This window comes from Mauremys reevesii, linkage group 2, assembly GCF_016161935.1.
Source record: "Mauremys reevesii isolate NIE-2019 linkage group 2, ASM1616193v1, whole genome shotgun sequence".
Taxonomy (NCBI): domain Eukaryota; kingdom Metazoa; phylum Chordata; order Testudines; family Geoemydidae; genus Mauremys; species Mauremys reevesii.
The window spans coordinates 159,315,414-159,329,649 of NC_052624.1; positions in this window are offsets into that span (position 1 = coordinate 159,315,414).

Below are 14,236 nucleotides of genomic sequence, written 5' to 3' on the forward strand. Positions count from 1 at the left end.
TCCCGCGTCGGCCGAGCTCCTGAGAGCCCGGCGCCGGGCGGCAGCAGAGCCCCCACCCAGGACGGACCTGCCGCAGTCATGCCTGCGGGAGCTCGCGACCAAGCCGGGGGGGCTGGGCGGGACCCGCCGCGCGCGCATGCCTGGTCCGTTCCGCCGGCTCGCTCCGTGACCTGCTGGCATGGCGGGGCGGCTCACTCCGAGCCAGCCCGCCCCCCCCCGAAAGCGGCGCCCCCCGCACCTGCTTGGCGCGCTGTGCATAGGAAATAACATTCAGAAGCATAGAATGGGCCAGAGTCATCCCTGGTTATAAATTAGGCCTAATATATGTTTAGCGTCTGATCCAGATACCTGGGTAGCTGCTTGACAGGGATTGGAGGAAGGCTGCGAGTATGTTCCATGTTAAAGGTGCTTTTCTTTTGCTTTGATTTACTGCATGACTGAGCTAATCAGTGACCCATATGTGATTATTAACACTGCGGGCGGCCTGAGCTAACAGGCTACCATGCGTGAGTGCCTAATGCTGCTGAGTGGTCGTCAGGATATTATGCTAAGTTTTATTAATTGTTAGACTTTCTCAAGGCTTTGGTGGGGACATTTTTATGTTTAAATCCAAATAAGTAAATAAACTGGGTTTGATGATGAAATGCACTGGACTAGATAATCAAGCCAGCTTAGAATGGCAGATCTGCCATGTAGACACTCACATACGATCTGTTCAGCTGCCTTTGTTACTGTGGATGGCACAGTGGTCTGATCACAGCTCTGAGAGCCAGGAACCCCTGAGTTATGTGACTCTGAGAAGGGCAATTTCCTTCTGTGCCGCTGTTGCTGAGGGATTTGATTTGTCCATGTTTATACAGTTCTTTGAAAATGCAGCACTATAAATGTGGTTGTTATGTTGCTGTTTCTGACCTCTTAATCTTTCATGCATTTTTAAGTGTCGTGGGCTGGTTTTTTCTATCACCTGATTGAAGGGAAGGCAGGAGCCTCTCAGAAGGTCACAGGCGCAAGTAGCTGCACTCTCTTTATTGAGATGAGTGCTTCTGCATATATTTTTATTCGTGACCTATCCACTAATGGACAGATAAATTATTGTCCTATATCTGAAACAACCAAATATCTCTAGTCTCTTCCTTTCAGTCCGCACCCACGGGCTATGGCCATATAGCAAAGATAACAATGACGATAATACCTGCTTCATATTTAGTGCTTTTCATCCATAGTTCTCAAAGGGTGCATCTGCACAGCAAGCAGAAACCTGCGGCAGCAAATCCCGAAGATTGGGGTCCACAGATTCAGGCTTACAGGGCTCATGGAATGTCACTAAAAATAGCGTGTGTCGACATTCAGGCTGGAGCTTGGGGTCTGACACCTGCAGACTGGGGCTGTTTGTAGCACCACAGAGCTAGCCCTGTGAGCCCGAGTGTGTAGACCTGGGCTCTGTGACTCGCTGCGGCTGGTTTTGGCTTGGCGTCTAGAGGTACCCAAAGTGTCCGAGAGAGGAAGTAGGCTGCCAACTCTCCTTGCTCCAGGGGACTTAGACTCCAGAAAGGACTGCTAACGGCGGCCTGTCTTAGAGAAGAAATAGGGCTTAGCTGTGATGGATATAAAGGGGGTTCTTTACGTAGTCTGCTGGGCACAGATCCTGTGGTTCCCACAGGCCCCTGATCAACACAACCTAGTGCTACCCAGTATCACCACACAGTGTCTTCCTGGTCTGGACTCGGCAGTCATGGAAAGGGCTATTGATGACACTGCAGTGGCTCCAGTCACATCTGCCAGTGACCTCTCTCCAGGACATGCATTTCTCTGAGCACAGAGCAGGGCCGGCTCCAGACCCCAGCGGATGCTCCACCAGAGCCGGGGGACCAGCAGGCACGTCTGCAAGAGGTCCCCCGGAGCCGCGGGACTGGCGACCACCAGCGCGCCCCCCGCGGCGTGCCGCCGTGCTTGGGGCGGCGGAATTCCTAGAGCCGCCCCTGGCACGGAGGGTGCCTCGTAACACAGGAACAAGGGAGCATCCACTGACAGGAAAACACAGCAAAGTCAAAACTGACGAAAGGAAGTACTTTTTTTACTTGATGCATAATTAGACTGTGGAACTCAATACCACAGGAAGAGGCTGAGGAAAAGAGCTTAGCAAAACTTGAAGAGGGACTGGATATTTATATGTATAACTAGAATAGCCAGAGTTAATGTTATAATTATCATCGTTGATTTTTGGAGGAGCTATAAAGGCTCCTAATTCAGGGCTTCCGCTAATCTCTAACTATTAGGGATTAGATTGAGACCTGTATGGGGGCAGATTATACCACATCTGCCTGTGGCAGAGTTCTCACACCTTCCTCTGAAGCTGCCCACTGTCACTGACAGGATATGGGACTATATGGGCCTGGAGCCTGATCCAGTCTGGCAGGGCCTGTGTTCCATGAAGTCTTTGCTCAGGCAACACAGTGCAAGGGAAGAGGAAGTGGGTTGACATTGGGTCAAGAAGGGGAACTGAACAGGTGAAGCAGTGGGAGCCAGGAAAGGGGGGAATTTTGAGCTCAGGCAGGAGTGGTGGGAAGCCCAGAGTTTGCAGTCCACACTGCCCCCGGTTATTCTAAGAGAGTAACGTGTTTCCTTTTTACAATAAAGGCCACAGGGCTCCAGCCAACTTGTCCATTTCCACACGTCACCAGTGGTGAACTGGAGCCGGTTCCCACAAGTTCCCAAGAACCGGTTGCTAAAATTAGACCTCCGTGGAGAACCAGTTGTTAAAGGGCCAGAGGGTGGGCAAAGAACTCTGATCCGCGGGCCAGACCATCCTGTTGCTCCCAGGATTCCCAGCTGGGGAGGCTGAGGCTCCCCCGGCCCTTCCCCCGCTTCCTCCCAGCTGCAGCGTGGCCAGCCGCTGGCACCAGCTGGGCAGCTCAGCTGAGCTCCGGAGTCGTCCTGCTGCTTTGAGCTGTCGGCAAGGTAAGAGGGGAGGGGGCTGTAAGCTCTAGGGCTGCCGGGGGGGCAAGTGGGGCAATTTGCCCCAGGCCTTGCAGGGGCCCCCGGCCCCACGAGTATGTATCCCCCTGCTCCGGCCCCTCCCCCGCTCCCCCCTCCCTTAAATCAGAACTTTTTATAGGGAACCGGTTGTTAAGATTTTGGCAGCTCATCACTGCACGTCACCCTCTCGGTAGTAGCTCATCATATGGCTGTGAGGCACCCTGAGATGATATGGGCAGGGTCAATTGCAAAGGCCTCTTTGTGTCGCCACCATCTGCACAACTGCGCACAGCCTGGAGAACTTTCGGCTGGTTTGTTTCATTTCCGAGAGCTGAGGTTTTCCCCCTCTCCTGCCCCGAGAAACACACGAGAGTTTACCCTGCTCCTGAGATGTGGTTCTTAAAATAAGACATATTGCTGTTTTGAAAACAGGCTGGCACGACTGGAATGCAAATGAACAGGCCATACCGCCTGATTGAAATGTACCAACAAAACAACTCTTTCATGTGTCAGGAACGCAGCCCATTGTCAGAGAAAAATGTGAATTAACGAGTCATTGCAATAATCCCAGGAGGCCAGGCAGCCATATGAGTGACATGTCCAACTCGTCTCAATTCAGACAGAACTGCTCTGCCTCCATTTCCAGGTGCATTCTTTGCAGCCTCCTGCCATGTCTTTGTCCAGCATGCATGTGAGCCCGGCACAAACACCCATTCCTAACCCCAGGCACATCTGGAGTGGACCTGCAATGAGGCTCTGACACAGGTGGGATTGGGAACGTGGTGCTGTGACTGTGTGTAGGGGCTGAAGGACCCTACCAAGGAAGGCTGGCCTTGTGGTTAAAGCACTGGATTGAGGCGCAGGTGATCTAGCTTCAGCTCTTGGCTCAGGCCTGGTCTACACTACGCGTTTATACCGAATTTAGCAGAGTTAAACCGATTTAACCCTGCACCCATCCACACAACAAAGCCCTTTATATCGATATAAAGGGCTCTTAAAACCAATTTCTGTACTCCTCCCCAACGAGGGGAGTAGCACTGAAATCGGTATTGCCATGTCGGATTAGAGTTAGTGTGGCCGCAATTCGACAGTATTGGCCTCCGGGCGGTATCCCACAGTGCACCATTGTGACCGCTCTGGAAAGCCATCTGAACTCGGATGCACTGGCCAGGTAGACAGGAAAAGCCCCGCGAACTTTTGAATTTCATTTCCTGTTTGGCCAGCGTGGAGAGCTCACCAGCACAGGTGACCACACAGAGCTCATCAGTACAGGTAACAATGCAGTCTCCAGAGAATCAAAAAAGAGCTCCAGCATGGACCGCACGGGAGGTACTGGATCTGATCGCTGTATGGGGAGAGGATTCCGTGCTAACAGAACTCCGTTCCAAAAGACGAAATGAAAAAACATTTGAAAAAATTTCCAAGGCCATGATGCAGAGAGGCCACACCAGGGACTCAGTACAGTGCCATGTGAAAGTTAAGGAGCTCAGACAAGCCTACCAGAAAACCAAAGAAGCAAACGGAAGGTCTGGGGCAGGGCCGAAAACATGCCACTTCTACGCTGAGCTGCATGCAATTCTAGGGGGATCCGCCACCACTACCCCACCCCGTCTGTGGATTCCGATGTGGGGGTGGTAATCTTAGCCATGGCTGAGGATTCTGTGGATGGGGAAGATGAGGAGGAGGAAGAGGAGGACGAGCTTGCAGAGAGCACACAGCACTCCGTTCTCCCCAACAGCCAGGAGCTTTTTCTCACCCTGACGGAGTTGCCCTCCCAGCCCTCCCAAGCCACTATCCCAGACAATGAAGCCATGGAAGGGACCTCTGGTGAATGTACCTTTGTAAATATAAAACATGGTTTAAAAACAAGCGTTTTTTAATGATTAATTTGCCCTGAGGACTTGGGATGCATTCGCGGCCAGTACAGTTACTGGAAAAGTCTGTTAACATGTTTGGGGATGGAGCGGAAATCCTCCAGGGACATCTCCATGAAGCTCTCCTGGAGGTACTCCAAAAGCCTTTGCTGAAGGTTTCTGGGCAGGGCAGCTTTATTCCGCCCTCCATGGTAGGACACTTGACCACGCCATGCATGTAGCAAGTAATCTGGTATCATTGCATGACAAAGCCTAGCTGCGTATGGTCCCGGTGTTTGCTAGCATTCAAGCAACATCCGTTCTTTATCCCGCTGTGTTATCCTCAGGAGAGTGATATCGTTCATGGTAACCTGGTTGAAATTCAGGAATTTAATTAAGGGGACAGAGATGGCCATTCCTACTGGGCTGTTTGCCCGTTGGTAAAAAGAAATCCTTCCTTGCAGGTAGCCAAGCAGGGGGAAAGCCGGGGTGGGGGGTGATTGGCGCTGAGCTTTTTCGCGTTTGGCTAGCAGGGATCTTCCCTGCTACCAGCCACGCGGCGGGGGGGTGTTTAGCAGTGATCTTCCATGATACCAGCCACGCGGTGGAGGCAGGGGTAAAGAGATCATCCCAGAGAACTGGATGGGGGGTGGTTTCTGCTGCTGCATGTTAACAGGAAAGAAGCAGCACTGAACAGGCTTTGCTTGCTATTTGGGAAAGGAGGGCGCTGGATATATGAAGGCTGCAGAAGCCGAAAGACAATGGCTTACCATGGCCGCATGCAAGCCGAATTCTGCTGCCCGGACCTGCGTCTGTGAGATCTCTAATACCAGAGCTGCAGGCACTCAATATTAAGATGCAAAATGCAACCTTGTAGTGAAATCACATGTGCTATGTAAGGTGAATAGTGTTGTTCACCGTGAAAGAGTATAACTATTGTTCTGTAAAATGTATCTTTTTAAATACTTCTCTCCCTTTTTTCCCTCCCTCATGCAGCTGCAAATTTTTCAAGCCTCCCTACTCTGTCCTGAAGCCTATCTCAGATAAGACGGTGGAAAAAAAAGATGTGAGACTAAATGTTTTTGGAAATCATGGAAGTGACCCGCAATGAAAGAGCTCATCTGAATGTGAATGAGTGGAAGGACGTGGTATCAAATTACAGGAAAGATGCCAGTGAACGTGAGGACAGGAGGGATGCTCGAGATGAGAGGTGGCGGCAGGAAGATCAGAGGTGTAGGCAGGAAGATCAGCGGTGGCGGGATGCAACTCTGGGGCAGCTGCGTGATCAAACTGACATGCTCCAGCATCTGGTGGAGCTTCAGGAACAGCAGCAGGATCACAGAGTGCCGCTGCAGCCCCTGTGTAACCACCCTCCCCCCTCACCATGTTCCTTAGCCTCCTCACCCACCAGATGTGTAAGAACGCGTGGGGGGAGGCTCCGTGCACCCGCCCACTCCACCCCAGTGGACAGCCCAACCAAAAGGCTGTCATTATTTTGAAATTTTTTTAGTGGCCTTTTCCTTCCCTTCTCTCCTCCTCCCAAACCACACCCAGGCTACCTTGTCAGGTCTCTCCCTCTTTTTATAATGAATTAATAAAGAATACATGATTTTTAAACAATAGTGACTTTATTTCCTTAAGCAAACTGTAATCGAAGGGGGAGGGTGGGTTGCTTACAGGGAATGAGTCAATCAAGGGGGGGTTTCATCAAGGGGAAACAAACACAGCAGTCACACCATACCCTGACCCGTGATGAAACTCGTTTTCAAAGCTTCTCTGATGCGCACCGCTTCCTGGTGTGCTCTTCTAATCACCCTGGTGTCTGGCTGCGCGTAATCAGCGGCTAGGTGTTTTGCCTCAGCCTCCCACCCCGCCATAAAGGTCTCCCCCTTACTCTCACAGAGATTGTGGAGCACACAGCCAGAAGCAATAACAATGGGGACATTGGTTTGGCTGAGGTCTGAGCGAGTCAGTAACGTGCGCCAGCGCGCCTTTAAACGGCCAAATGCACATTCCACCACCATTCTACTCTTGCTTAGCCTGTAATTGAACAGATCCTGACCACTGTCCAGGCTGCCTGTGTATGGCTTCATGAGTCATGGCATCAAGGGGTAGGCTGGGTCCCCCAGGATAACGACAGGCATTTCAACATCCCCAACTGTTATTTTCTTGTCTGGGAAGTAATTCCCTTGCTGCAGCCATTTAAACAGAGTAGTGTTCCTGAAGACACGAGCGTCATGAACCCTTCCCGGCTATCCCACGTGGATGTTGGTGAAACGTCCCTTGTGATCCACCAGTGCTTGCAGCACTATTGAAAAGTACCCCTTGCGGTTTATGTACTGGGTGCCCTGGTGCTCCGGTGCCAAGATAGGGATATGGGTTCCATCTATTGCCCCACCACAGTTAGGGAATCCCATTGCAGCAAAGCCATCCACTATGACCTGCACATTTCCCAGAGTCACAACCTTTCGTAGCAGCAGCTTAATGATTGCTTTGGCTACTTGCATCACAGCAGCCCCCACAGTAGATTTGCTCACTCCAAATTGATTCCTGACTGACCAGTAGCTGTCTGGCGTTGCAAGCTTCCACGGGGCTATCGCCACTCGCTTCTCAACTGTGAGGGCTGCTCTCATCTTGGTATTCTGGTGTTTCAGGGCAGGGGAAAGCAAGTCACAAAGTTCCATGAAAGTGCCCTTATGCATGCGAAAGTTTTGCAGCCACTGGGAATCGTCCCAAACCTGCAAAACTATGCAGTCCCACCATAGTCTGTGCTTGTTTCCCAGGCCCAATATTGGCGTTCCATGGCTAGAACCTGCCCCATTACCAGCAGGATCTCCAAAGCGCAGAGGCCCGTGGTTTGAGAGAATTCTGTGTCCATGTCCTCATCACTCTCGTCGCCGCGCTGCCGTAGCCGCTTCCTCCTCTCCTGGTTTTGCAGGTCCCGGTTCAGCATTGACTGCATGAGAATGCGTGAGGTGTTTAAAACGTCCATGCTTGCTATCTTGAGCTCAGCAGGGTCCATGCTTGCTGTGCTATGGCGTTTGCACAGTTCACCCAGGAAAAAAGGCACGAAACGGTTGTCTGCTGCTTTCACGGAGGGAGGGGTGAGGCTGTACCCAGAACCACCCGCGACAATGTTTTTTGCCCCATCAGGCACTGGGATCTCAACCCAGAATTCCAAGGGGCGGGGGAGACTGCGGGAACTATGGGATAGCTATGGGATAGCTACCCACAGTGCAACGCTCCGGAAATCGACACCAGCCTCAGTACATGGATGCACACCGCCGAATTAATGTGCTTAGTGTGGCTGCGTGCACTCGACTTTATACAATCTGTTTTAAAAAACCAGTTTCTGTAAAATCGGTATAATCCCGTAGTGTAGACATACCCTCAAACACTGACTTCTTGTGTAACTTACGTCACTGAGGGGTGTCAGTAAGTCACCCCCATGAGAGACATAAGTTACACCTACCTAAGCATCAGTGTGGACAGCGCTATGTTGGCGGGAGAGTGTCTCCTAGCACCATAGCTACCGCTGCTCCTTGGTGGATTAGTAAAGTCGACAGGAGCGCTCCCTCCTGTTGGCTTAGTGCGGTGACACAGAGAGCTCACAGGTGCATCAGTGCAGGTGCACCACTGTAAGCTTTCCAGTGTAGCCATCACCTTCGTGCTTCTGAAGCAACTCCCACCCAGGAGTCTCCCAGTGTGTTCTTCATTAAACCTCACAGTGCCCCAGGGAGCTAGAAAAGCATCATTGCACCCATTTCTCAAATGGGGAAAGAGAAAGGGGCAGGGATTTGCCCAATGCCTCCCTTGAACTCATCAGGCCCAAGGGAGTCATTGGAATTCATTATCTGTGTCACTCAACATGGTACCAAGGCTCCTGTGTGCGGTGTTGGGCTCTGCTGAAATGCACATAATAATAGTCAGAAAGCCATAGTTTCTGTATTTCCATTGACAAGCTACAGATCATGACCTGTTGTGACTGCTGTTCAGCCAGACCTAGCGAGCACTCAAGCTGTATCATATATGCCACATGCCTTCCTTAATGGGTTGTCACAAGAGGAAGGCATGTGGTGCAGTGACAGCTGGCAAGATGTGCCGGCTATTCCTTCCTCTCCATCTGTACAGAGAGCAGCTCTACAGCCGAGCCGCTCCCCTTGCTGAAGGAGCCCAGCCGTTCCAGTGCACACTAAGTGCTTCTCGACTCCCCACTCCACTTGTTCTGTCAGGCCCTCCACGTGTGTACGCCTGCTTTCATCTTCTAAGTGGGGAAATGCAGTTTGCTTGCATCTGATATGGCTGTGATCAAAGTCATTCAATGGTGATTTATGCCTTTGAACCTTCAGAGAGATGCAGACTGCCAATAGGCAGAAGTCTGATAAATCATGGGATGAAGAGGCAGCTACGAAAAATGCCCTGGTGCGTGGGATGGGTTTGCTGGATTGGCCTTGTATAAACACACCGCTTGAACTCTCCAACCCTGAGCTGCATTAAGGTCTGAGTCTGCTGCCCTTATGTTCCCTGGTACCCTCCTCTGCCAGCCCCCACTACCCTCAAATCAATGGGACTCCAGTGAAATCCATGGGAGGGCTTGAATACCAGATACCACTCTGTGGGAAGGCAGCAGGAATAGACACATAGGGCTGCATTATGCCATTTCAGATAGGACGGCTGTGTCACATTTCTAAGTTGCTGGCTGCTCTCATTTGCAAGACCAGATGTGCTGGGATATCGTTCATTGGGCAAACCAGTTCAAAATGACAGGCCCCACTCCTAGCCAAGTGCAGCCAAGGTTCCAGTCTGGGCCTGGCCAGAGCATTTGCAAAATACCAGTCACTAACCAGGAAATGGTATGAGCTAAAATCCTAGAAAAGTGGAGCAAGGAACACAGGGCTGCTCATGCTCTCCCTCACACCTACAGCTGCTAGTTTTCATTTGGAACAGGTTTTGGAGGAAAAATGGCTTTTTTATCAAAAAGTAAAATTCTAGGGGAAATGCTCCTTTCCAACTAAATTTTCCAGGTCCTGGTCAGGATTGGTTTCAGTTAAGGGGGGAGGGGTTGGGTTTTCAATGAAACCTGAAAATTTTTGAAGAAAAACTTTGACAAAACTTTTTTTTCACATGACCAAAAACTTCAAACACCAATGTTGATCCATCGGCGTCAGTGGGGTTACTCCTGATTTGCACCAGCATAGGGCCCATTCTGTGCAATATCCATCTGAAGTATCATTTCCCTCCTTCTGCGTCCCTCTGACCCATCTCCCTGAACTCAGTGAGAGACTGAGACAAAAAAAGGAACTGCTCAAACTACCTCCACTAGCACCTCTCTGCCTGGCATTGGCCGCACTGATAACCCCCCTTCGCTCCTTTCCTCAACGGCAGCAGAAGTCTGCACTGCCCCGAACGGCCAGAGATTCATTAGTATGCTTGGCTTCCCACCTCAAAGTTGTGATAGCTGCTGACCCTGAGCCTTTCCCAGAGAATCACATCCTTTCAGATGCTGTTTGCACCATGGCAATGGGTTTGGGAGTGAAGCTCGAATGGCAGATTCCATGAAGGTAGTAGTTGTCAAACATGTAAAATGAAAGTGAGAGCCATCAAGTGCAGCTGGAAACCCATGATTTGTCTACACCGCTTTGTAAACTTGGGCTCACGCTCAGCTTTGAGTCCAACCCCTCCCCCCACGTCCACACATATAAGAACATAAGAACGGCCACACTAGGTCAGACCAAAGGTCCATCTAACCCAGTATTCTGTCCTCTGACAGTGGACAGTGCCCCAGAGGGAATGAACAGAACAGGTCATCAGCAGGGCCGGCTCCAGACCCCAGCTTGCCAAGCACGCGCTTGGGGTGGCATTTTGCCGGCAGGGCGGCAGGCGGCTCCGGCGGACCTTCTGCAGTCATGCCCGCAGGAGGTCCACCAGAGCCGCGGGTCCAGCGGACCTCCCGCAGGCATGACTGCGGATGCTCCACTGGAGCCGCAGGACCAGCGCACTCTCCGCAGGCACGTCTGCAAGAGGTCCCCCGGAGCCGCGGGACCAGCGACTTGGCAGCACACCCCGCGGCGCGGCGCCCTGCTTGGGGCGGCCAAATTCCCAGAGCCGCCCCTGGTCATCATCAAGTGATCCATCCCCTGTTGCTCATTCCCAGATCTTCTGGCGCACAAATCTTTCTGATTTGGCCCTCAGGTCTTAGGGGGGTGGGTTCAAGCCCAAGTCCCACTGGGATTCAGGGCCAAGCCCTGTCATTTTGCAGTGTGGATGCATCTCAAGCCTAGGTTGGTAGGTGACTTGAGTTGGGTCTGTGTGTAGTATTGTCACTCCAGCCTAGTCCAGCAATTGTAAACCTGGGTTCACAATGCAGGGAGAAGGCACAAGAGCAGGCTTGGAAAGATCAAGTCTGCAGCTGTGGGTCCCACAGACCCCAGTGTAGAGTGCAGTGTAGCTGCACCCTGACCAGTCTCCAGAGAGACTTCGGAATCAGCCAGTCCAGTAAACAGCCATGTTCTTATTCCCTGCTGCTCTGATCTGAGACAGACCTGATGTGAGGTGGATAACTCAGTAAGGACCTCAATACGCCACGTGGCCTATTCACAATCCAGCGGCTGTTCCAGTACTACACAGTCCATAGGGGGAGCCCTGCATTGACTAGAAAGGAGGCTGGGTGGACTTCCCATCTCAGATTTCTAGGATGCTAAATTATTAACAAAGATGTTCAATTAATTCTTTTCCTGAAGTTGTTTTAATGGTAACTCTTCCTTGCGTAGTCTAGTCATGAGTTCTAATCCTGCCTTTCTGTGCCATTCAGTCTATTACTTGGCCACTCTGTGCCTCAGTTTCCCCAGAACACTACCTCCCTAGGGTATTGTGCAGATTACTGAGTTAATGTCTATGGGTAGTGCTTTGAAAATGGAAATGTCTATAAACATGTTCATTGTTATTGGTCTTCATTGTTCTGGTATGTCAGGTGAGCTCTGAGGGAGGAGAAATCAGCACATAGTACTTAACGGAGGAAAGATGGTCCTGTGGCTTAGGTATAGAACAGAATTTAGGAGATCTCAGTTAAATTCACTGCTCTGCCACTGACTTTCTGTGTGACCTCAGGCAAGTCACTTCATCTCTCTGTGATTCAATTCTCCCTCTGTAAAATGGGCAGGATATATCTCTGCACCCACCCTCCTCTGTCTTGCTAATTCAGACCCATGAGCTCTTGGGGGCAGAGATGGTCTCTTACTATGCATTTGTACAGGCCCCAGCACAGAGGGGCCCCCAATCTCAGCTGGGATTCCTACATGCTATTATAATATTATTGCCCCTTGAACTCATGCTGGACAGACACTCCAGCAAGCTGGGTCTGAGTTATGCTAATAAGCGTAGTTACACTCACTTTAAGGCCCCTTTCCCTTGCCAGAGCAGCGTGAAGGGGCCTTTGTGTGAGTGAGAATCGGCCCCAGTCTGTCTCCAAACACATAAATCACCAGCAGTAATTGGGGAGTCTCTGGGAATAAGGAACAGAACCATTCCCTGGGGGCTGGAGGAGTTGGGTTTGGATCACCCATGGGGTTGTTCTCCAAATCCCACTGACAAAGGGCAGCATTTCCATTCACTGGGAAGAAGGTGGAAGGAAACCTCCCAGGGAACAAACCCTTCTTGGCATATGAGAGCACCGGGGAAGGGGTGGGGGAGGTTGTCATACTAATTGAATAACTCTCTGATGCGATGTGCTGGCAACAATGCCGAAAAACAACAGTTTTTGCCACTGTAGACAAAGTGATTTCAGAGGTGTTAATTAATGCGTTTCTAAAAGCCCCTGCGGATGAGTCGATAAAGCAAGCAATATATCCAGCACTAATTGCCTGAGCGTGGAAGCCTTCATATTGGATTGATCTCTGATTTATGTAGGAACCACCCTCTCTGCACAACTGAGTGTTTTGTTCGTTGCTCTGTCTGCCAAAAGAGCTAGTTATACATGCAGGTGATGGATTCAATTGAGAATAGGGCCTTTAGCTTTTCTTCCAGGAGACTGGACAAATGAGGATTAAGCTTCAAGTTTAATTTACTGGATTGCAGATGAAAAACAACATCCTCCCTGAATCAATAATCTGTCAGCAGCCATGTTTGGTATGATGGAGCAGCCAGGGGAGTCCCTGTAACAGAAACAGATGGCCTCAAGGCTTGCACAAAATACACCTGATTCTGACCATTTCATTAGCAACAGCCATGGAGAGGGTTTTCCTGGGCTCCCCTTCCCTGACGCCTCTGGCCTGAGTGGGGAAAGCTAATCCAACCTGATGTCTTACGGTGTGATCATGTGGTTCAGCAGGGCCGGCTTTAGCAAGTGTGGGGCCCAATTCGAACAGTTTCGATGGGGCCCTGGCAGGGATGACTAAAAAAGAAATGTAAAAAAACCACGGGGGGCTTGTACTCACCGGGCGGCGCTCCTAGTCTTCGGCGGCAGGTCCTTCACTCACTCCGGGTCTTCGGCGGCACTGAAGGACCTGCCACCAAAGTGCTGCCGAAGACCCGGAGTGAGTGAAGGACCCGCTGCCGAAGTGCCACTGAAGACCCAAAGCGCTGCTGGGTGAGTAAAAATTTAAAAGGAGCCTCTAGCCAGGGAAGGGATTCTCGGCCACTTCCACACACACACACCCCCACCGCCCCTGCCACTGGGCGCGGGGCCCTCTTAGGCGCGGGGCCCGATTTGGGGGAATTGGTGGAATTGGCCTAAAGCCAATTCAGGACACATTGTTTTCAAGGCCGCTCTTTGGTGCAGGATTCATTTTCTCCTGGAAAAGGAGGATGCTGCAAAGATGGGAATGGGGTGGGTCGGTGTTCTGGAAAGCTCCCATTAGCCTGTGAAATGGTCACCACTCATGTTGGGGCAAAATGCAATGGTCCCTTTTGGCCTTTAACGCATAAGGGCAGGAATCTCTGTTGGCATCTAGGATCTAGTTTTCTGCATTTAAATATTGAGATTCCCTGCTAAATTAACTTAGTGCTGGGGCACTGCACTAGTTTGGCAGTTCATTTTAGACTGTCCTCCTTATGTTCAGGTCTTTCTGCGTCTGCCTCTAATTCCCTTTGTTCTTTGGAGTCTTTCTCATTTCTGTAAAAGCAGCAAAGAGTCCTGTGGCACCTTATAGACTAACAGACATATTGGAGCATGAGCTTTCGTGGGTGAATACCCACTTTGTCGGATGCATCAGGTATTCACCCATGAAAGCTCATGCTCCAATACGTCTGTTAGTCTATAAGGTGCTACAGGACTCTTTGCTGCTTTTACAGAGCCAGACTAACACGGCTACCCCTTTGATACCTTCTCATTTCTCATTGCCGCAAATCCCAGAAATCCAGAGAAATGGCACAGACCCCGTTAAAACACTGTCATGAATTTCCCTGTGTAT